General features: G+C 42.3%; 1 protein-coding gene across 1 annotated transcript in view; it reads right to left on the reverse strand.

The window, feature by feature from the left end:
- Positions 1 to 1,497: 1,497 nt before the first annotated feature.
- LOC122654294 (probable E3 ubiquitin-protein ligase ZFP1) overlaps positions 1,498 to 22,424 on the reverse strand; it is a 47,517-nt gene continuing 26,590 nt past the window's right edge. The window contains exons 9-10 of the mRNA XM_043848314.1: positions 9,801 to 9,804; positions 1,498 to 1,509 (exon numbers count right to left, since the gene is read on the reverse strand). The gene's annotated coding sequence lies outside the window, so the exon portion shown is untranslated. The remainder of the gene's footprint in view (positions 1,510 to 9,800; positions 9,805 to 22,424) is intronic.

Raw genomic sequence — 22,424 nt, forward strand, 5'->3', positions numbered from 1 at the left:
TGTGGCAAGGCAAGGCATGAAAGTGGAAGTGAATGAAAAAAAAAATGAAAAAAAGAAGAAAAAGAAAAAAAAACAAGGAACAGAAAAGAAAGTGGAATTCCTTGGGACTAGACAGGGCACTGTGTGTTACACCCGCACCCGAGAGCCTATTTGTTTATTATTTATCCTTGTGGTGAGTAGACTATGCTACCTTATTTGCCGGTGTGTCTTTCGCCATGATGGTCAAAGGGTAGGTTACTAAACCTATTTTATTGCTTGTTTACTTCCTCTCGAAGTCCTTGAGGTGTGGGCCCGAACCCAGACCTTTTTGATACTTTATCTGCCTTTTCTATTGCATAGGATGCAGGGTCCTATGTGCATCCGACCCTGCATCCGACCATGTTGTCGTGGCTATTTTGAGTGAGACCTTATGTGGGGCCCACATGCCCTTTATCGAGGATGTTGTTGGTGCCTTGTCATGGTTGACTACTACCCTAGCCTCCCTTTTATTTTGGTGACCTCTTAAGTGGGTCATTGGGCCCAAGTCATGCTTAAAATAGGTTAATATACTTTAGACATTAAAATACCTTAGCCAAACAAGGCCCAATATTTATTCTAAAATGAAGCCCTTTGGGCCCAAGTTGTGTCAAAATGATGTTTAATTGAGTTTAGGTGGGTAATGACTTTAGATGAGTGATATGTTTGTGGTTCATTAAGAGACTCTACCCAAACAACCCCTAAGTGGGCATTTAAACTACCCTACCCAAACAAGCCCTAGATTTATAGCTAAGAGGCCCTAGCCAAACAGGCCTTAGTAAGGCACATCTATAGATATGAGAGCTAGGGCTATTCCTTAGTCTTTCTCATTTTCTTTCCTAACCTAATCGTGAAAGGAGAGGAGAGCTTTGAAGAGAGGAGGCAGCAAGGAGGAGAAGAAGGAGAAGAAGGTGGGATCGGCTGCTTGAGGTTGGATTTACAAGGAGGACCTCTTGTGTACCTCAAATCAGGTAGGCCGAGAACACTCTTGTCTCTCTCCCTTCTCTTTTCTCTTTTCGGTTGAGCTTAGGAGGCCCTCCATGTTTTAGTTTTGAGCTTAGATGGCTCTCCTTGTTTCAGTCTTGAGTTTAGGTTTTCTCTTGGAACCAAATGGCTTAGCCTAAGCTGTGTTTTTGGGACTCCATTAATGTATTTCAGTCCTATAAAGACCTCTATTTTAACCTCCTACTGAACCTATTTTGATTCTAGAGTTTCAACCACCAAAGGAAGCCCCAAATCTGGATTTTGAGCATTTGATCCTTTAAATCCCTCAATCTTTTGATGATAGGTACTTCTAAGACCTTAATAGACCATAGGACACCCCCTCCCTAGTCCCTTGGAACTTAAAGAACCAAATGGGGCAAATCTGGGCTATTAAGGACCTTAAAAATTGCACCTGGGTTGCATCAGAGGCAAAGCTCTGCGTGAGTCCGACGTTGCCTCCGATGTGGCCTGAGTCTGCAGGGAAGGTCGGACTCAAGTTCGGAGGCAAGCCTGCTGAGTCCGACGTTGCCTCTGATGTGGCCTGAGCCTGCAGGGAAGGTCGGACTCAAGGTCGGAGGCAAACCTACTGAGTCCGACGTTGTCTCCGATGTGGCCAAAGCCTGCAGTGAAGGTCGGACTCAAGGTTGGAGGCAGATCTCTGCTGAGTCCGACATTGCCTCTGACGCAGTTTTCAAGGCTTATAACTTATGTAAACTATGGGGTTTCTCTATGAGGCCTCCCCTACACTCTCTCACACTCTTATTCACTTCCATAGGCGCCAACATATGTGCAATGGAGTGGTTTTGAGCGAGAATCGTTGCGCTTATACAAATTCTATTTGAAGTAATTGGTGAGTGAGTTTGGGTGACTGTTTGAGCTTGTTTATTATTGCTTATTCATGCATTTATGAATTATATTATGACATTATCATTCAAGCATGATTGCATATTTGCATTTATTCTTATTCGATGATGATGATGATGATGATGATTATGATGATAGGGATTTGTGTTGCGTTACGGTGATAGGAAGTACTGGCACCGAAACCCCCGAATTACGTGGAATTGTATATTACATCTCATTCTTGCCTGTATGCATCGTGTTGTACTGGTGCCCGGGTGTTAGATGGAATGGGACATTGACACACCTGGATGTACCTCTCAACACGATAGGATTCATGTAGTATATCTGTGGTTAGGCTCAGTTTCCTATGCTACGACCCTTATCAACAGGGGTTTAGGTGTTGGGTAGCCAGAGCACCTGCTGCCTGTGGAGAGTTAGAGAGGCCAGGCCAGGGGTAGTAATGGTTATCGGGGTCTGCCTCTGGGTGGTGATTGCTACGATCGGCGCGGGCCCTATAGTAATAATTGAGGTTGCATTGTGGTGAGAATGGAAGGATCTATAGTGTCTTCCCGAGTTATTGCAGTAGCATATACCCATTGACTTAGCATTGTGTGTTAGGTGGTAAATGAATTAATAATGGCATACACCAAGGACTATTTATGATTGTGTGATTGTGCATCCCCTTTTCTCTCTCACTAGCTCGATGGAGCTAACCCCTGTGTACACATTCTTTTTAGATTTTGATGCAGATGATTACTGTGGAACCAGAGACCATGACTGAGGATCATGGCGATGGTTGCCCATGATGATTGTGCCTACGGGCTATACTGTTACTTGGGATCGTTCCCGTTTTGTTATTTTTGATAGCATTGTGCTTTGTATAAACTTTTATGTTTTACCTTTTTGGTAGCTACTTGATGGTCATAGGAATTTTGTAACTATGTTACTTATTATCATTAGCCAATGAACATCTTATAATTATTTCATTTATGCTTCCGCAAACTCTGACCTATCTTGGAATGTAATATTCATTTATCTTTCACGCTCTGATATTATTGTATTTTAATATTGATTTATGACTGTGAGTTGGCCACTGCATCAAGATCCTGGCGGTGAGGTGGGATGACGCGTGTCACCTCAATCATACCCTGATATTGTACTTTATCCCTTGTCGGGATAGGGGTGTGACACTGTGCCTCATGAAGTAGGGTGACTTGATCGAAATTCCTTGGAAGGAAACTCAAAAAAAAAAACTCTTGCATCAATGTCTCAATGTCTTATGGATATATGCAAAAAGCGAAGCTACGAAGTATTTGGGTGTCTGGTGTATGCTCCACCATGTCATTCAGGGAACAGTAGTAGAGTAGAAAAAGAGTTTGTTGTTGAGAAAGAAAAAAAAGCTTTTGCCTTAATGCCTGAAAAAGAAAGTATGGTAAAAAATACTCAAAGCCTAAGTCTTTGGTTCCATTGATATTATGAGTGGTTTACTTGAAGGTGAGTAATGTTCAGAAAATATGAGGAGATCCCTTAATCTTGATGCATGCTTATTACTTGAATTGATGTGGGGTGATAAAATTCAAGTGTGGGGGAACCTTTGGCTCCTTGATCTTTAGTTGAATACTTTTTGGGATGGGGATTATGTGCACTGTCCTACTTATGCCATGATTAAAATTTACAGCATTCATTTACAATTGAATTTTGGGTGTATATTCACTGTAAACACCCACGAGACACAACTCGTCCACTAGGGGTAACCTAGGGGTTTAAAGGTTTGTTGCATATGTTAAGTGCAACCGTGATTCCTACGAAAGTGAGTTAGGATTTTCTGCATTCTAGATTAGTTTTTCTTTTGCTTTACTTGAGGACAAGTAATGTTCAAGTGTGGGGGAATCTGATGAGCACATTTATGTGTGAAATCTTAGGGCATAAAGCATACATTTTACCACATTGGACAGAGTTACTCGGTGCTTTCTTGTGCTTTTCAGGGTTTAGGTGAATTCTTGTGAAATGGAGGAGATGATGCTAAGAAGATGTGTTTAAGCTTTTTAGAAGTGTTAATAGTATGGATGCGTAGCCCATCAAGTTAGCTTTGCAACGATTCAAACGGCACTTGATTCCGAGTTGAAACGAAGAAGTTATGGCCGTTTCAATAACGACGCGCGAAAATGGTCTATAGGGGTTTATTTGTAATTATTAACAGTCGACCGGGGACAAAGTAAAGCGAAAGTTCAGATCCGAGGGGTTTCAGCGCAATAATGAGAAGTTATCCTTGCTGTAGCCGAGAGATTCCATTTAGAAGGCTCTGGATAGTCCAACTTCAACTTGAGATATCTTGGGCTTCCGAACTCCAAATTGGACGAAATTTGGATCTATTTTGGGTGATTTTTCACAAGAAACACAATGGTGAGGCCTATATAACCACCCCATGCTCTATGTTCTTTGAAGGATAGATTTGGCATTTCATTAATTATGAGTGAAATCCTAGTCATCACTCTCTCTCTCCTCCAACTTTCTAAGGGCACTTCTGAAATTCTACTTGGGATAGATTTATTTTGAAAGATATTTTCTCATCTATGGAAGGTTGAAAAATCAAAGATGTTTTGATTTTATTGCTTGAAGAAGATATCTACAAAGAAAAAGAAGCACAAGTTAGAATTAGAAATTTACTTTTCTAAAAATAGAAGGTCTATATAAACAATCTTCTCTTCTTCTTCTTTCTATTTTTTTCTTTTTTCTTAGGATTCAAGGCATTGTAAAAGAGGAAGGAGAAGAGAATATTCTCTTTTCTTAGGGAATATTTCTCCTACACTTCCCTCTTCTCTCTTCTCCCTATAAATACCCCTTGCCCTTTGGGTTGTAACAAGTTAGTTTTTTAGTTTAGTTTTTAGTTAGTTTCTAGTTCAATTTTAATTCAGTTTTTAGCATAATTTTTAGTTCATTCACTTAGTAAAATTTCTTTTCTTCTTCTCCTTCTAAGTTGTGATTTTTGGCTTTTCTAAGTTCTAGTTTGCTTTTTGATTTTCATTTAATGGTTGTAATAGGTTTAATTTATGCTTTAATTTCAATTTAAGTCTTCAATTGGGTTGTAATTTCTTAATTCTAGTTTAGGTTTTAAGCCTTCTAGTCTAAGTTCTTAAGTTGATGATAAGACTTGAAGATTTAGAAGAGGAGGCCAAGGTAAGTTTATGAAGTATTCAAGCTTTTCAGTTACATTCATGCAAGCACATCCAGGTTTTACTATCTAAACTCTCAATCTCATTCTCCCTCTCCTCTATCTCTCTCTATCTTCTTCTTCTTCTCCCTCTATTTTTTTTATATGGTGGTGGTATGTGAATGCACTTTTATTCCCTTATTTATTTTTATGTGATTATGGATGTGTGGCTGCAATTTTTATTACTTCCAACTTGCGTTAGTATAGGATTTTATTTTTAATTACTCCCAATTTGCGTTAGTTTGATAGGTTAGATGTTCATGTGTTAGGACGCCAACTTAATCTCGTAGATGCGTAATTTGTTAGATGCTTGTGAATTAGGATCCATTAGTTTAATCATCATTAATTTAGTGCTTAAATTAATTTGGTTCACTTTGCATTACTTTTAAGTTAGTTAAATAGAGTGGCATATATCTCCTTGTGTTCGACCCATAGCTACGATTGACCCGTACGCTTGTGGTATAATTTTTAAACTCAACAGGCCCGACTGAGGTAAAAAACCGCTTGCTCCATTCCCGCCTCATTGTCCGGGGCCAACAAGCTCCCCACGGAGTGGTCTATGGCCGAGATGTATAATTTCAACGGCACCTGCCTCCGTGGTGGCGCTAGCATGGGTGGCTTGGCTAGGTAATCATTAATTCCTTCAAACGCCTTCTGGTGTTCGACAGTCCAACGGAAATCCTCACCTGTCTTTAACTTTAGTAGCGAGGAAAATGCCTTAGTCCGACCGGCCGAGCTTGATATGAATCATCGGAGGAAGTTAACCTGACCGAGGAACTTTTGTAACTCCTTTTTGTTCGTTGGAGGCTTAGCCTCCCTGATGACTTTAGTCTTGTTCCTATACATCTCTATCCCTTTCCGATGGACCAGGAAGCCTAAGAAATTCCTGGCTACCACCCCAAAAGCGCACTTGAGGGGATTCATCTTGAGACCGTGAAGCCTCATTCTTTCAAATACACTTCTCAAGTGGTCCAGGTGCTCCTTCTCGTCCTCGGACTTAATCACCACGTCGTCAATGTAAACTTCTGCAAATTTGCCAATCATATCGTGGAAGATAGCATTCATGGCCCTTTGGTAAGTCATGCCAACGTTCTTTAGGCCGAATGGCATAACGACTCATTTATAAGTCCCCAACGAAGGATAGCGGAATGCCTTTTTTGGCACATCTTCTTCTGCTATGAATATCTGGTTATACCCTGCATGCCCATCCATGAAGGACATTATCTAGCTTCTAGATGCAGAGTCTACCAGTATATCGGCTATGGGCATTGGATACTCATCCTTCGGGGTGGCCTTGTTGAGGTCCCGAAAGTCAATGCATACCCTTAACTTGCCATTTTTCTTAACAATAGGGACGATATTAGATAACCATTCCACATAATGGGCAGGCCTTATAAACCCAACCCTAAGTAATTGTTCTATTTTGTCCTTAACTTTCAAGACGACGTCCGGCGCCATGCGCCTGGGCAGTTGCTTTACGGGTCTAAAAATTATCTTTGATGGGTAATCGGTGTTCGACCAATTTTCGATCTAGCCCTGGCATCTCAGAATAATCCCAAGCAAAGCAGTCTTTATATTCTTTTAGGAAAGTTACAAGTTCATCTCGGAACGACTGAGTAAGTAAACTACTAACAAAAATAGGACGCTTGTCGTCCTCATCTCCTAGATTAATCTCTACCAGCTGGTCTTGTACTTCAGCCAAGGTTTCCTCCAACTTGGGTGGCGCGGGCCATAAGCCAAGTTCCCTCACTTTTTTGGCCGTTGCTTTGGCCACCAAGTCCTCTTCCCTGGGCATCCTCCTTTCCAGGCCGAACACCGTCAGCCTTTGGAGGATGTTTGTTACTGCTCTACTGCCAGCTCTAATCATGGCCTCTACTGTTGTCTAGTCGTCCATCCCGGATGGAAGACAACTCTGGCAGCCATGGTACTTGTTCGGCTTGAAAGGCATGTTCCATTACAGTGGCAGTCGTGACCAAAGATGTCGGTCTCCCATGCTCATCGGATCCTACAAACCTGATGGGACCAACACGCCCTCCATATAAAATGGCATCGGATGGCTTGCTTCCACCACGAAGGGTCTACTATCAGCCATGACCACCCTGATATCCCCCCATCGTGCCAGAAGATGAGAATCTGGTGGAGGGATGAGGGTATACATGCGTTAGCATGTATCCAGTCTCGACCGAGCAAAGCGTTGTAATGAGCTGAGGTGTCCATGACAAAACAAGCCGTCATAGAAACGTATTCCGGGAAGTACACCCCTGGGCTTTGTGGCCCCACCCACAAATTTTGTCACAGATACCTCCTCGGTAATAAGGTCCATTTTGTCCTTTTCCAACAGCATCATCATTCTGGCAGGGAGGATGTTGACTGCAGCCCCATTATCTACCAGCACTCGCGACACGGGTTTTCCTTCCATATGTGTCTGGATGTACAACGGCTTCAAGTGTTGACACATCTCCTTGGAGGGCCTGCCCAGGACGTTAGGCACTCTTCCCCGGACTATTGGGGTGTGGACCGGTTGTTCGGTCTCCCTGGTAATAACTGTCTGCATGTTCTCTGGTTGTTCCTCCTTGTCTTCCAGGGGAACAATTTCAATATCCATTACGTCGGATGTCACTTCCTCTAGCACATCACCATCAAGCTAGTTTGCCTGGCCCGACTGGTACTCAAATATCTGGGGCAAAACATAAACCATAGAAATCTGGACCTGGGCCTCGATGGACCCAAACATCATGCTTACAAAGTCCGCAAAGTCGGCTTCTTCCTCCGGCTTCTCGCCCTGTGTGGCCGAATGATCCGCTTCTCCCTGCTCTACCCATTCGGTCAGTGTGGCCATCCGGCTGGTCCCTTGGCTTGGAGACTGCTTCTCCAAGACCTCAAAGTCACTCTCCTCAGTCTTGTAGTCTGATACTTCAGACTCAAGGGCTTGCTTCCTTTCCTCAGGGCTCTCAGTCCTTTGCCGTGGCTGAAGAATTTCTAAGGCTGGTTGATCCCCGGATACCCTTGCATCGATTGCCCTTGACGTTCCCTGAGAGTGTCTAATGGCTCTTTGGGTCTTGGTCATTTCGGCCCATCTTGGCTCAGCGGGGAACTTGGGATGGCGGGCGACGGTCCAATCATCCACCCTTACTGGTTTGGGCACTACTGTTCTTGGCCTGACGATGGTCCTTGGCCAGTATCGACTGTCGATGTCTGCTGAGCTAGTTTGGTCGTATGCTAACCGTCGTTTGGCCGGTGTCCTGCCTAAGCGGTCCCTGACCGAAGGCCGTGGTGCAGAACCCCTCTCTCCTGAGTCGTGGTGGGTTCTGCTCAATCTTGCCCTTCGCAACCAACTGTCGGCCTTGCCCCTTGAAACCCCTTACTATAACGGTGACGCTTCCCTGTCGGAGGATGGTCTATCCTCCCTTAGTGACTGTTCTTCGATCAAACGCTTACAACGAGTAAAGACCCCCCCCCACTGGAAGGCGTGCACCCCCTTAGGTGATGGGTGAACGGGCCCATCGCTCCATTCCTTGAACGAGCTAAAAGGTTCTGGCTGCAAGGTACTCTTCCCTTTGTTGGCTTGCTAGACGTCCTCCTCGCCTCCGGTGGGTACCCTATCCTACATGGATTGCTTGTGGGCCACCCTGAGTACTCCTGTCGTTGGTCTGTCCTGCCCAGAAATCTTTGCTACTTCTTGTGAAGCCGATGCCCCTGAGACGGGAGTTGTACAAGTCTGGAAAGGCACTGCCTGTAGATTGAGGCCGTTTCTTCAGGAAATCTTCACTTGTGATGCAGATTCTGGCTCCTTTGACCTGGTAGGGCTGGTTGTGATGCGGCCTGCAGGTCTGGCCATTTTTGACAAATAGGCGCTCAGCATGTTGACAGGAAAAGGTTTTCGTCGACTAGCATGACCCCTTTCTCCTTCTCGGGGAACTTGATTTGCCCTTCTATAAAGCATTACGCAAAACAACACAGTTAATAGTCATGTGTGTGCGAGTATCGTGCCATTTACAGTATTTTTGGTCCTTCAAGTCAGCGCCGGTAGGGATCTGGTGTCCTGACGGCAGCTTAATCTGCTTGTCCTTTTGGAGCTGATCAAAGATCAATTCGGCCTTTGAAATATCAAAGGAATACTTTACCCCAGCGTCAAAATTCCGCTGAGGGGCAATTTTGGCCTATTCCGATTGTCGGTCGGTTCCGGCCTATTTTGCTAAGGCCTTACAAACGTAGGGTTTCCCTTCGGCAATCTCTGCCGCATCAACCTCATAGTCCAGAAAGCTAACTGTTTTTTGTTCTCCTGCCCTTAAGAGTGGATAGCTGGCCGTGGTGGCATCCTTATAATAAGTCCCGATGGAGGATGTTTTCCGTTGTTCCTCCTCCTTTAATAATGCTTCATACGGTGCTACCTAGACCAACATCTGGCCAAGATCCTTGAAGTTCTGGCCAGCGAACCATTTTCTAAGCTTGAGGTTTAGCCCGTCAAGGGCCATCTTTACGTACTCGCCCTCATGTAGGAGAGTATGACATTTATATTTGGCCAACTTGAAACGGCTGACGAACTTGTCCACCGTTGTTTGCAAGAAATAATAACCGCAAGCGTACGGATCAATCTTAGCTACGGGTCGAACTCAAGGAGATGTATGCCACTCTATTTTACTCACTTAAAAGCAATGCAAAGTGAACCAAATTAATTAAAGTGGTGGACTAAACTAATGATAATTAAATTAACGCATCCTAACTCACAAGCATCTAGCGAAATTACGCATCTAAGGCATTGAATTGACGTCCTAACACATAGGCATCTAACCTATCAAAACTAACACGGATTGGAGGAAATAATTTGCAGCCACACACCACAACCACAGAAAAAAAAACAAAAGAAAGAGACTAAAGAGGGAGAATGAGATAAGAGATTAGAGATGTAAAATCCGAAGGAGCTTGAACCGGATTGAAATTGCGTGCTTCTCTACCACACTTGAAATGGCGCTACCAAATCTGAAATTAAAACAAAAATAATTAAATTAAAATCCTAACATAATGCATGATAATAATAGTGAATAAAAAATAAATTCTTAAAAACATGATTGAATTAGAGAGGTAGAGAATGAGAAATAAAATAAAAAGTGGAGAATGAGAGTCCTACTAGAATGGATAGAATAGAGGTGGTGATAGTGTGATTAAAATAAAAATAATGGAGGAATTAGAAGGGAAGAAGAAGAAGAAGAACTAAAAATAAAATTAAAAGATTGAGAAGAAAAAGAAACTAAAAATAAATTAAGAACTAATACTCCCTTCTATAAAAGTTGAAAGTGCATGAATGTAGTTGAAGAAGCTTGAACACTTGAACAATCCTTGCATGGCTTCCTCTTCCAAGTCTTCTAAATCTTCTCACAAACTTAAGAACTTAGACTAGAAAGCTTTAAAACTAAACTAGAATTAAATTATTACAACCAAATTGAAGACATAAATTGAAAGTAAAGCAAGCATGAATTAAACCTATTACAACCATGGAATAAAATTCATAAATCAAACTAAAACTTAGAAAGTCAAAAACTAGAAGAAGAGAAGAAGAAATTTCATTAATGAATTGAACTAAAAATTGCACTAAAACTGAACTAGAAAATTGAACTAAAACTAACTAAAACTGAATTAGAACTAACTAAAAATTAACTTGTTACAACCCAAAGGGCAAGGGGTATTTATAGGGGGAAGGAGAGGAGAAGGGAGAAAGAGAGAAGAGGTAGGAGAAATATTCCCTCCTCCTTTTACAAAAAGCTTGAATCCCAAGAAAAAAAATAAAAAAAATAAAAAAAATAGAAAGTGGGAGAGATAAAAATCTTAGCTACATAAACCTTCTATTTTTCAAAAAGTAGACTTTCTAATTCTATTTTTATGCTTCCTTTTCTTTGTAGATGTCTTCTCCAAGCAATGAGATCAAGGCATCTTTGAATTTTTCAACTTTCCAAGGATGAGAGAATCTTCTTCAAAAAAATCTATCCAAAGTAAAATCCCAAAAGTACCCTTGGAAAGTTGGAAGAGAGAGAGAGTGATGACTAGGATTCCACTCACAATAAATAAATTACCCATTCTGTCCTTCAAAAAACATGGAGTATGGGGTGCTTATATAGGCCTCACTATTGTATTTCTTGCAAGAAATCACCCAAAATAGACTCAAATTTCGTCCAATTTGGAGTTCGGGAGCCCAAGATATCTCAAGTTAAAGTTGGACTGCTCCAGAGCCTTCCAAATGGAATCTTTCGGCTAACAGAAAAGATAACTTCTGATAATTGTAATACGGCCCCTCAAATCCAAACTTTCGCTTTACTTTGTCCCCAGCCTATTTTTTATAATTACGAACAAACCCCTGTCATAAAAAAATGAAAACAGTGGCATGCCATTTTCGCATGTCGTTACGGAAACTGTCGTAACTTCTTCGTTTCAACTCGAAATCAAGTGTCGTTTGAACCGTTACGAAGCTGACTCGACAGGCTATGTATTCATCCTATTAACACCTCAAAATTATACTAAGGGGCCCACTGTACTCACATTCAAATTTGACTGATTGACGTGATGCTTTCAGTGCTCAATCCAAACTTGATTTTCTGGACTCCTGAGCGCTTTCGACTACTGCCAAACACCACTAAACAGCTTAAAAATGGATCCTTAGCATCATTTGCTCCATTTTTATAAGAATTCACCTAAAACCTAAAAATACAAACAAAAACCTCGAGTTGTTCCATTCCAAGTATAAAAAATGCATGCTTTATGGCCCTAAGATTTCACACATAAATGTGCTCATCAATCGTCAAGCCTGATTTTTGGCGCATGCGGGCCAAATCCCCAATAGTGGTTTCAGGCTCAGTCCTATAGAACTGTATATGGAACAGCTGTTACACTCGCACCCGAAATATACCCTAATTCCCCGGGGCAATTTATACCTTACCCAAAGAGTAATGCCATGGTGGCAATGGTCAACACCTATGACTGTGAACTTAAAATATTATTATAAGTGTCCCCTCGAAGTCCTGAAAGTACGGGTCAAAGCCCCATAGCTTCACTTGAAGTTTGGGCCCTGATAGCAGCACCGTAGTTACGAGCAGACTCACTCGAACTGAATTCGCTCGAGGATCCGCCCGTGCTGTTACCTGCCCTTTTGGTTTATTTTTCTGTGGGACCCACATTCCCTTGTTCCGAACACTATAATCAGACCCTTGGACCAGATGGACCCCCACCCTTACCTTCTTTTACATTTTTTAACCTTGTATGTGGGCCCACAAGGCCCAAATATGATTTTAATGAGTTTTGGTGTTAAAGGCCTAAACCAAACAAGACGTAGGACCTTAGTACTTGAGGTTTTAATGAGAAACCAAACGGACCTTAGGGCCCATGTTTTATTCTAAAACTAGCTTTAGATGTGTTCCTTGTTAAATGAACTTTTAAGCTACCCTACCCGAACAAGCCTTAAGTTATAACTAAGAGACCCCAGCCAAATAAGACCTAGACTAAAACACATTTTTGGGCCCTAAGTTAAGCCAAACATACCCTAACTAATTGGACCTAATAACCTTAGCCAAACTGGCCTTAAGGTCCAACTTGAGTTAAAATGGATTTTGGAGATTTGGGTTGCCAACCAAACTGGCCCTAAGGCCCATTTCATTTTATAGCCAATAGATTCTTTTTAGGTTTGAGAAGTTGGGTTGGTTCAAGGACCATGGGTTTAATCTTGGCCCAATAGTTGGACCATGGCTTGTTGTAGGGAAAAGGGAATAAAGGCAAGGGTAGTTTAGGGAGTTTACATTTTGTTGTTTATTCTAGCCTTAAGAGGGTAAATAGAGGAGGAATCTCTTAAGCTTTTTCTCATTTCTCCAAAAAACAAAACATTGAAAGGAGAGGAGAAAAGGAAAAGAAGAAGAAGAAGAAGAAGAAGAGAAGGGAAGGGAGAAGATAGGAGGCTGTTGTCCTCCCCTCCTACACCCCATCTCCTCCCTCCCCTCTTGCTGTCCAGATAAAGAAAGAAGAAAAGGAAGGAAAAGAAGGGAGAAGGAGAAGAAGAAAAGGAAAGAAAGGGAGAGAAGAAGAAGAAAGTGAAGGAATGAGGTCAAGGGGGCTCACATAGGCTTGGATCTTGTTTCCCTATTAGAGGTGAGTGAATCTTCCATCTCTCTCTCTCCATTTTCTTATTTATTAGCTTAAGGTTTTGGATCTTGAGGTTGGGAGTAGCTTGGGTTTCACTTGGGACCCAATGCTCTTGTGTTGGGGCTTGTTCTTAGTCCCTTTGGATGCCTTTGCACACCTTTAATCCTCCCAATGGTGTACAATACAACCCAAGTCATGAAAACCTAGGGATTTCACCCAAAAACCCAAGTTTGGGTTGAGGAATTGAATATAGACCATAGATACCTCAATGCATTATGCCATTAGGATATTTGGGATCCTAATGAACCTTGGAAGTCATCCCTACAAGCCCTTGAAGTCATTGGGGGCCTTGGGAACCAATTTTGATGAAGTTCAGAGTTGAAAAACTCATTCCTGCTGCGAACGGACTCAGCGGCGGACTCACAATCGTGCATCCGCCCATGGATCCACCCCTCTCGGGTGTGTCTCGGGTGTGTCTCAGGGTTCGAACGGATGCACAGGTGAACTCACACAAGTGGATCCATTCGTGAATCCATCCGCAATTGACAGCTTGACTGATGTTCAGTATTTTGATCATAACTTTATCTATACATATCATATCGATGCGATTCAAGTTGTGATACAAAATAGACTCAAAGGGATACATTTTCTATGAAGAAACTGTGGACCAATCCAAATAAAAGACCCTCAAAAGTGGTCCCAAACCTAGCTGATGTATTTTGATAGCAACTTTAGAACATAACTTTAGTCCAATGACCTCACTCACATTGTGGCTGCTTGTGTAAGACTTAATAAATTTTAATAGGATTTAATTACCACCTAAAGTACCCCCTAAATATATTAATTAATTGACCTATCGAGGTGCCAAGGTCTACCCTTGATACCTCCAAAATCCCCCTTGCTGTCCTAAGGGACTTGTGACCTCAACCTAGAAATGAAAAATCCTAAGGAGAGACCAATCCATGGGATCTCCCAAGACCAATGAATGATATGAGTCATTATGCCCTTAGGAAGGTTTAGGACACCCTCCCCTAGCTCGTGAGGCTGTTGGATCTCAAGAAGAAGGCTGGGAATCAGACTAACATAAGGATTTCATTATTAGAATTACTCGTCTATAACACTTGGGGCTCCTCTTGGGACCCGTCCACACTTTCTAACTTTATGATTCACATATCCTTAGGCTCCCTAACCAGTGCGGGAGAGTGTATATCAAGGCAATCCATACCAAACACATCGAACAATATCTGAATTATTGTGAGTGGGTTTTGGGTGATGTTTGGGTTTGTTATATATATAATTATATATAGATCATATGAGTATGCTTATACTTGCATCCATTCTTATCATGTTGCATCTTTGCATATAAAACCATGTTGGATACGAATTAATGAAATGTGGATATGTTTACTTTACTTCATTATATCGGGTTATGATGTCGGGTATGCCAGTGTCAGAACCCCAAAAATTCTTATTATATTTATTGCTTGTCATCCTGGTCTGTATGTGCCATACCGTGCTGGTACCCGAGTACTAGATGGAATGGGACATTGATGCACCCAGAATACCTCTCGGGACGATAGAAATTGCATGTAGTATACCTGTGGCTAGGATTTATACTCCCTTATGCTATGACCCTTGCCAACAGGGGTTTATGTGTTGGATAGTTTGAGCATCTGTTCCCTATAGAGGTGAGAGAGACCAGGCCAGGGGTAGTAATGGCTATCAGGGTCTGCCACTGGGTGGTCTATGGCTTCTACCGGTGTAGGCTCCCACTTGATAATTGAGGTTACACTGGGGCAATAGGTTAAGTGACCCTCAGTGTCTCCCGAGTTATCATAGTAGCATATACCATGACTTAGATTGTTTGCTAGGTGGAAAATCTATTTAAAATTACATGCATCATGGACTATGTGTGATTGTATGTTTGTGCATTCCCCATCCCCTCACTGGGCTCAGTGGAGCTTACCCTCGTTGCGCAACCCTTTTTAGCTATATATAGGCGATGTATGTTGGTGATCCTTTTGATGTGGACTGATCGGAGCCCGTGATTTTGGACCTTGAAGATAGCGTACACTTATGGTCTGTGCCATTGGGGCACAATTATATCTTTTTATTTTGTTCATCATGAGTATTGTATATATTTGGTAGTATTTCTACTATTTCAGTTTTTAGTTAATCATTTTGGGTCGAAATGTAAAACATTAAACTATCTATTACATAGACTTGAATCCTTTGTATTTGTAATGCTTCCGCTCATTTTTTATCTTTTGGAATTAAATATTCCTTTACTTTCCGCGTTCTGATATTACTGTAATTTAATATTAGTATAAGACTGTGAGTTGGCCACTGCATCAAGATCCTGGTAGTGGTTAGGATGTTGGTAAGCATCCTATCATACACCTTTTATAGTATTTTATCCTTTATTAGGATGGGGGTGTGACAACAGCTCTTCCATTTCCTGCCAATTCTGTACTGAATTAGCTGGCAAGTGAAAGTACCACGTGAAGGCCGAGCCTGTCAACAAGTTGGGAATGATGAGTTTAATGGCATCATTTGCCCCTAAGTTCCCACACTGGACAGTGAACCGGGCAATACGCTCAATAGGGGACATGTTGTCCTCACCTGAGAACTTGGTGAATTCCGGTATCTTCCAATTCCTCCCAAGATCAATATTATCCAGGTAATCCAGATAGGGCTTCCGGTAGACCAGCCGTGCGACCGATCTATACGCAAGGTCTATGCTATACTGTATCAAACGTGTTAGCTCCTCGTAGTCAAGAGCCAGCCTGTTTCCAATAGGCAGTTCTCGGTTAACGGTCGGGCCGGACCCTGGTGCCTATGTTCCTGTGGAAGGCCACGTCACGCCGCATCCTGCCCCCCTTCGGTCTAGGTTAGGAGTCCCGGCTAAGTTTTGGCTTCGGTATCCTCCCAAGGGAACAACGTTTTTCCCTGTCACCAGGGTAGTCGGTCGTGCGTTTGCCCCTGATGGACCGGCGTCAGTTCTGAGGCCCTACAGTGGCCCTACCATCCCAAAGGGGTCTACGGCCGCCTGGGGAGCCGTATTGGTTACTGGGCCAACAACGGTCATTGGCCGATAGGCCGGGTTTGCCCCTGGCAAGGCCATGTAAACCGATCCGGCTTGGGTCCCATTTGCAACTATGGGATTGGCGAATGAAAAGGCGGGGGCCTGTGGTAGTCCCAGTCCCTTCCTGGTAGAGTGGATTCCAATAGGTTGTTGGTTGGTCACCTGGCACCGGGGCCTGGCTAGAACTTTCAACAAACGTGGATTACTGTCTGCGGCCTGCCTGACCTGTGTCTAGGTCGGGTCCGGCAGTCTGAGAAGCTGCGGCCTCTAGGAGGGCAAACCCTAAAGGCTGGACCAACCCTGGCAGGGCTGTCTATCTCTGGGTCGTCAGGACCATGATGAGCTGGTCGAGACGGGAATCTTGACTGCTAATGAAGCGATCAAAACGAGCCTACTGATTTTCAGCGGCCTGGTTCTGTGTTTGGATCAAATTGCGGATATCCTCTGCAACTGGCCTGATAGCGATCACCAGGTATCTCATATCCACGATCATAGGCTCGAGGGCGTTATGCATAGCAGTGGCAAACTGCTGCGATAATTCCTTCCTACTGTCCGTGTCCTGATAATCAGAACCTTCGGTCTCTTGGCCGTCTCTTGCAGCCAGAGGGTTGACCATGTCGTCAACCATCTTTCTCTTGTTGTGGGTCTTTGTTGCTTTCTTCTTTTGTCCCATTGTGTTACCTAAGTCTATGAGGGTCCCACCGGGCGTGCCAAAATGTGTTGGTGGTGAAGATATCCAATACTCTCACAAAATGGAGCGGACTAGAAGGTGTGCAGGGCGTGCCAGAACCTTTGACGCAGGTTCAAAAGGACTGGGATTGTTGCCTATCCGACTGTCAACCAAGGAAAATAGGGTTTCCTCGTGCCTGAGTTAATTCTAAGGACCTTTGGGTTAGACTTTGAAGATAACGGTCTCAATGGAACTGGCCAAAAGCATGCAAGAATGAACAAGAAAGAGATAGAGTCAAACACAGCAATAAATGACTGAATAAACAATGAGAAAGTATACCAACCGATTAGAAATCAGACCAAACCGCTGGAGATGGACGAATTCCATGATCCTCCTTCTCACTGGCTGACCCACTGACGGTGAGCACACCTCCCCAAATGGATACAAGGAAAGCTAAAATAGAAAACTGACAAAAGCTAACAAATGGAAAGCTAGTAAAGAAGTAAATGTCAAGAGTTGTAATTGTAGTGTGTCCTTTCGTGCGACAGTCTTTGGCTTTTAATAGTAATCCTTATCTAATTAGTGGCGGCTGCCTCCTCCATACTGACCTCCAAACCCTACGTCCTTGTCCTCCACGTGGCCCATTATCACGGCATCCCCTGTTTCTCCTTTGGCCCATGCCGATGTGGGGGTAGTGGTTCCTAACTTCCCTTCCTTGGAAGTAGGAGACGTTACCTCGTGGGAGAAATTCCCTCAACTACTTTTGACGAGGTCAACCTATGCCCCCTCTTTTGGCTGCTGCCGTGGCATCCACCATAAAACGGCTCCCAACAGTACTTAATTCAACAATATGTTTACCTTTTTATTGGTTACCTCCCATGTCTCAATGTCAATTCTGTATAACCCTACATCCATAGACTTCAATTATATGTAAATATTGCTTAATAAATAAATGTCTAGTTAGAAGGAGTTGTTCATCTCTTCCTTTCTTCCCTAAAGGACGAAATCCTGAATCCCTTCTATGGTTTAAGAATCCGAACATGGCATGCCAATCTTAGAATTGTCTTCCTAAAATTTGATCGTCCTTAATACTTTAATTTATTTTTTTAAGGAAACCGGGCATAGTAGTTTAAGCTTTTCTAGACAACTAATGGATGGGGCTTATACAGAGAACGATTAACTGAACTCGATAAAGTTATGGTGGTCCTCAATCCAGCCATGCTCAAAGCACCGTGCGTACGTTTTTCATGACAACAACATAACGATATCGTTGGACAGAATGCATGAACTAAGGCTGCAACTTTGGCCCTGTAGGCCCGAACCCGCCCTGAGCCCGAACAGGGCCTGGGCTAAGATTTCTGGCCCTGAGGGTGGGTTAGGGCCAGAAATTCCTGGTCCTGAGTCAGGGTCGGGTTGGGTCAGGGTTGAGACCTCGGGCTCAGCCCGACCCTGATTTTTGACCTGAAGAAAATTCTTTATTTATTAAAAAATAGAAGTTACTATAAAAATAAACAAGTTCCTCGTGTCCTTGGTTGTTTGTGGTCCGTAAAAGCCGATTGCTACCCGGTGGTCTTGGGTTCAAGCCTCCGCTTTCACATCTTCCCTACATTTGTTATTTTAATTTGTTTATTGCAGGGTCAGGGTCAAGGTCAGGGCGGGCTTGGGCTGGGCCGTCAGGGTCAGGGTTAGGGTCAGGGTATTTAGGCCCTGAGTCAGGGTCAGGGCTGGCCTAGGCCCAGCTAAGGGAACTCAGGGTTGGGCTAGGGTTTTAAAAAACCCGGCCCAACCCGACTCTGTTCCAGCCCTAGAAAAAGTACTTCTCAGAGATGATGCATGATCCCATTTTCTACATTTTCCTCTCTATTGCATATGTTAATCCAACATTAAGGGGAAAGTTTTCATACACGGCTGTGTAAGCCGTGTATGCGAGAGAGTCCCTCACAAAGAGTTGGAAAAGTCATAAATCTCCACCCATTAATTAATGCCTTGAAACTCTCACCCTCTCACATACACAGTTTACACGATCGTGTATGAAAACTTTCCCCCAACATTAATTTGTACTTTTTATAACTAATTAAAGATGACTAGCCTAACTAATAGCTGTTTTAGATGGTCTCATACAAATAACTAAACCTTCTCAACTATAATCATACCAAGTACAAAGTTGAGGAGAAGAATGGTTGCAGATAGGCAGGCAAAACGAGAGTATTGGATTGGTGAGTTGACAAGTTTCGATTGGAATCGATTGTAACTGATCCCGATTCAATTTGCCAGATTCACATTAAAAAGCCCCAGAATCGCTGCATTTTTTTTATTTATATCTTGGGCCGATTCTAGGATTCTTTTTTCTTAGGACCAATTCCACAGAATCAGTAGGGACCAATTTCATCCCCGATTCCAATCTGGCCTAGTCCGGCTGATTCGGATCGAAATAGGTATATGGGAGGGGGGGAAAAATGTGTCCATTCATAACCAAAACTAAAATTTTGCAAAAATACTAAGAAGTGAATGGGTGTATTCTCTACTCGCTTTTGGATCCATTTGGTTGCCAAGGGAAATTAAATAGAAGGAAAGTATTGATTTTCATTGTCTAACATGATTGTATATGGCTGCCTCAATGGTTAATTTCTAGATATTCTACCTTGTGGATTGTGGACTAAGGATCAAGTATTGGTACCTTCAAGCCCTATCAGAACATGATTGTATATACAATACTTAAATTTTCTATCATATTTAGTAATGATGTTTTTTACTTATAATTTTAATTGAAGGGGGATACTATTAGGCTGCATATGGCCCATGCACTAGAATGGGGCAATGAGAGCACGTGCATGGGCATCCAACAGGGGTGGGATTTTTCATTTCACGGTAGCAAGCAGTCAACCCTTCTTGTGTTTGGATGTAGGCTACACTTAGCTTGACAGCCTTCTTTTTCCCAAATTTTATTTACTTTTCAAATCCAAGGGATTTAGATGCTAAACTGAATTGTTATAATAAAAAATAATTTAAAATTAATAATATAATCATGTGGGGTAATGATTACTACCCTTGATCTTAGCCAAAAGACAAAGATGGATATGTGGGAAACTACTGAAGTTTCTTTTCTAAGTTTGAAAATGTCACTCACCTTTCTTTCAATTTCCCATGCAAACAAACAGAGCCAAAGTTTGATTGGAAAAATTGGACACAGACGTTAACAGCTTCCATTTGAATGGTACTCTTAATTCTTTTTGAGGATATTTCTGGTTTGATAGTAAATTTTCACATTATTTCCTATGGCCTTGACTAGCTTGATCCAATCACTGATACCAACCAAGGCCAAATAAACCATGAAAACCTCATGCAGGTGGAATTTTTATCCTCTCAAGTGCGATGCACTGTCAGTGCACCTTTAATTAAAATGCATCGGATAGTACATCTCACTTGTGCATTGGATTTTTATCCTCCTAAGTGCAGCGAGTCAATCACTTTTTTTGTTTTGTTGTTTAAAAAGAAAATGTTTTATATAAAAAGAAAAAGAACAGAGCTAAGTGGTTGAATGCCATGTGGCACCTTTCCACTGGCTAAAACATAATCTAAATTCTGCCAAACAGGAGACGCATTCTAAAGGTTGTAATTTCCAAACCATTAGTCGGAAATTAAGGGTGTCAAAACAAAACCGAAACTGAATACCGAACCCGACACGAGTCGAATTAACCAAAGCGAATAAATTCGATTTGGTTTCGATTCTGGTATATGAGCATTTAATTCGGCTCAGTTCGGTTTCAGTTTTACTTAAAAAACTGTCAATTTAAATCAAATCTGAACCGAATACCACACTTAAATCCAAAACCCTATACCTTTTTTTATGGTGTTGGCTTTTCTTTTGCATCTATAATTTTGATGTGTTTCTCTTACTTTATTGATGGCCAAGCTAAATGTTGTTGAAACAACAGTCCAGGGATCAAACCATGGTTCTCTAGGTAAACCAATTATAAACCAATTAGGGTATTGCACACCCTGGGTTATCCCATGGTGTCCCATGGGAGCCCCATTTTAATTTTAGGGTTTCCCATGGTCTCCCATGGGAACCCTGGTGCATCCCTAATAGGGTTTCTCCTTCCCTCATTTGTCCCACTCAATTACAGGACACATTAGGGACAGAGAAAAAACATCTCTAGTCATCACATGGCAAGAGGGATCCATCCCATACTCGAATGCGCAATGAAAATAAATCGATTCGAATTTCTTTCGCATCCCATAAATATTAATAATCAATAAACTAAAGGAATTAATGAAAAACTGCTAACTTGGTGAGCCTCAAGTGTTGCTCCTCCAATAGACAGTGGTTCTTCCTCCAGTGAGCGCTCCAAGCAAACAGATCTGAACCTCCAATGGTGCTACCAAGGTTCTTCAAGCCAATCCCAGATGCTCTCAAATTCTTCAGCACAGATCTAGGGTTTCACAAACCCTAACTCTCAAACACAGATGAGAGAAACTAAAAGAAGAAGAAGAGATCTCAAAGAGGGAGAGAGAGACCAAAACACAGAAGAGGGGGCCAGGCAAAAACATGGAGCGCTGCTCCCCCCCTGCATTTTCTGATCCTTTTATAGATCTAGGATTTTAATTAAACCCTGGATGGATTACTTTAATCCCAGTGAGAGCCTGTCTCTCTCTCTCTTAGTTTGGCAATTCTGTTTAAACTCAAAGTACTTCTAAAAGGGGAAGAAGCAGAATCTAATAGGAAAAGTATTAATTAGCTGCTTTATTTAATTATTAATGGATAATTACAATTAGCACTAATTTCATTAATTAAATAAAGAGCCAATTAAATTAGCAAATTCCAAATAACTCTCCATATGATAACTATTATCATATACAACCCCCCCACTAATCAACACCATCATTATGGAATCTAGGGCACGTACACATGTACTGCCAAACCCCAATCCATAGTACAAGTCCATATACGAGAGTCTGTGCATCTGATCGGGTCCCGTAAAACTCGATAAAATACTTTGTTCAAATAATTATAAATAATGTATCATTTTATGTAAAATAGATTTTTGCAAAACCATTTCCAAAACGGCACTAGATCCAGATTCTGATCCGACCATGCACAGACAGTCTCTATCTTGGTGTTCCCCAATCGGGCAGTGGTTACCGTGTTGGATAACTCCTTCACTCACAAAGTGTTCACGCATTCCCAGAACACTGGCGTTAACTCGCTTGAGTCTCAGTCATTGATGAACCAAAGAATGCGATCACACTTTGCAGTGATAGGGTTCCCTCAGGTATAGGGTGTCAGTGACACATGTCTATCCCTTCCTACATCTAGCAGTAATACATGAGGGAATCGACAAAGTAGATTCTTCGCCAATGCACACATCAAACATGTGAGCACTCGCATTCGTACCTTGACATCACATGTCTAGGCATACCCAATGCGACGACCATTATGATAAGGGTGCCTAGCCAAAACCCTAGTCGTGACTACCATTTTAAGTAAAACTTAC

The sequence above is a fragment of the Telopea speciosissima genome, chromosome 3, assembly GCF_018873765.1.
Source record: "Telopea speciosissima isolate NSW1024214 ecotype Mountain lineage chromosome 3, Tspe_v1, whole genome shotgun sequence".
NCBI lineage: Eukaryota > Viridiplantae > Streptophyta > Magnoliopsida > Proteales > Proteaceae > Telopea > Telopea speciosissima.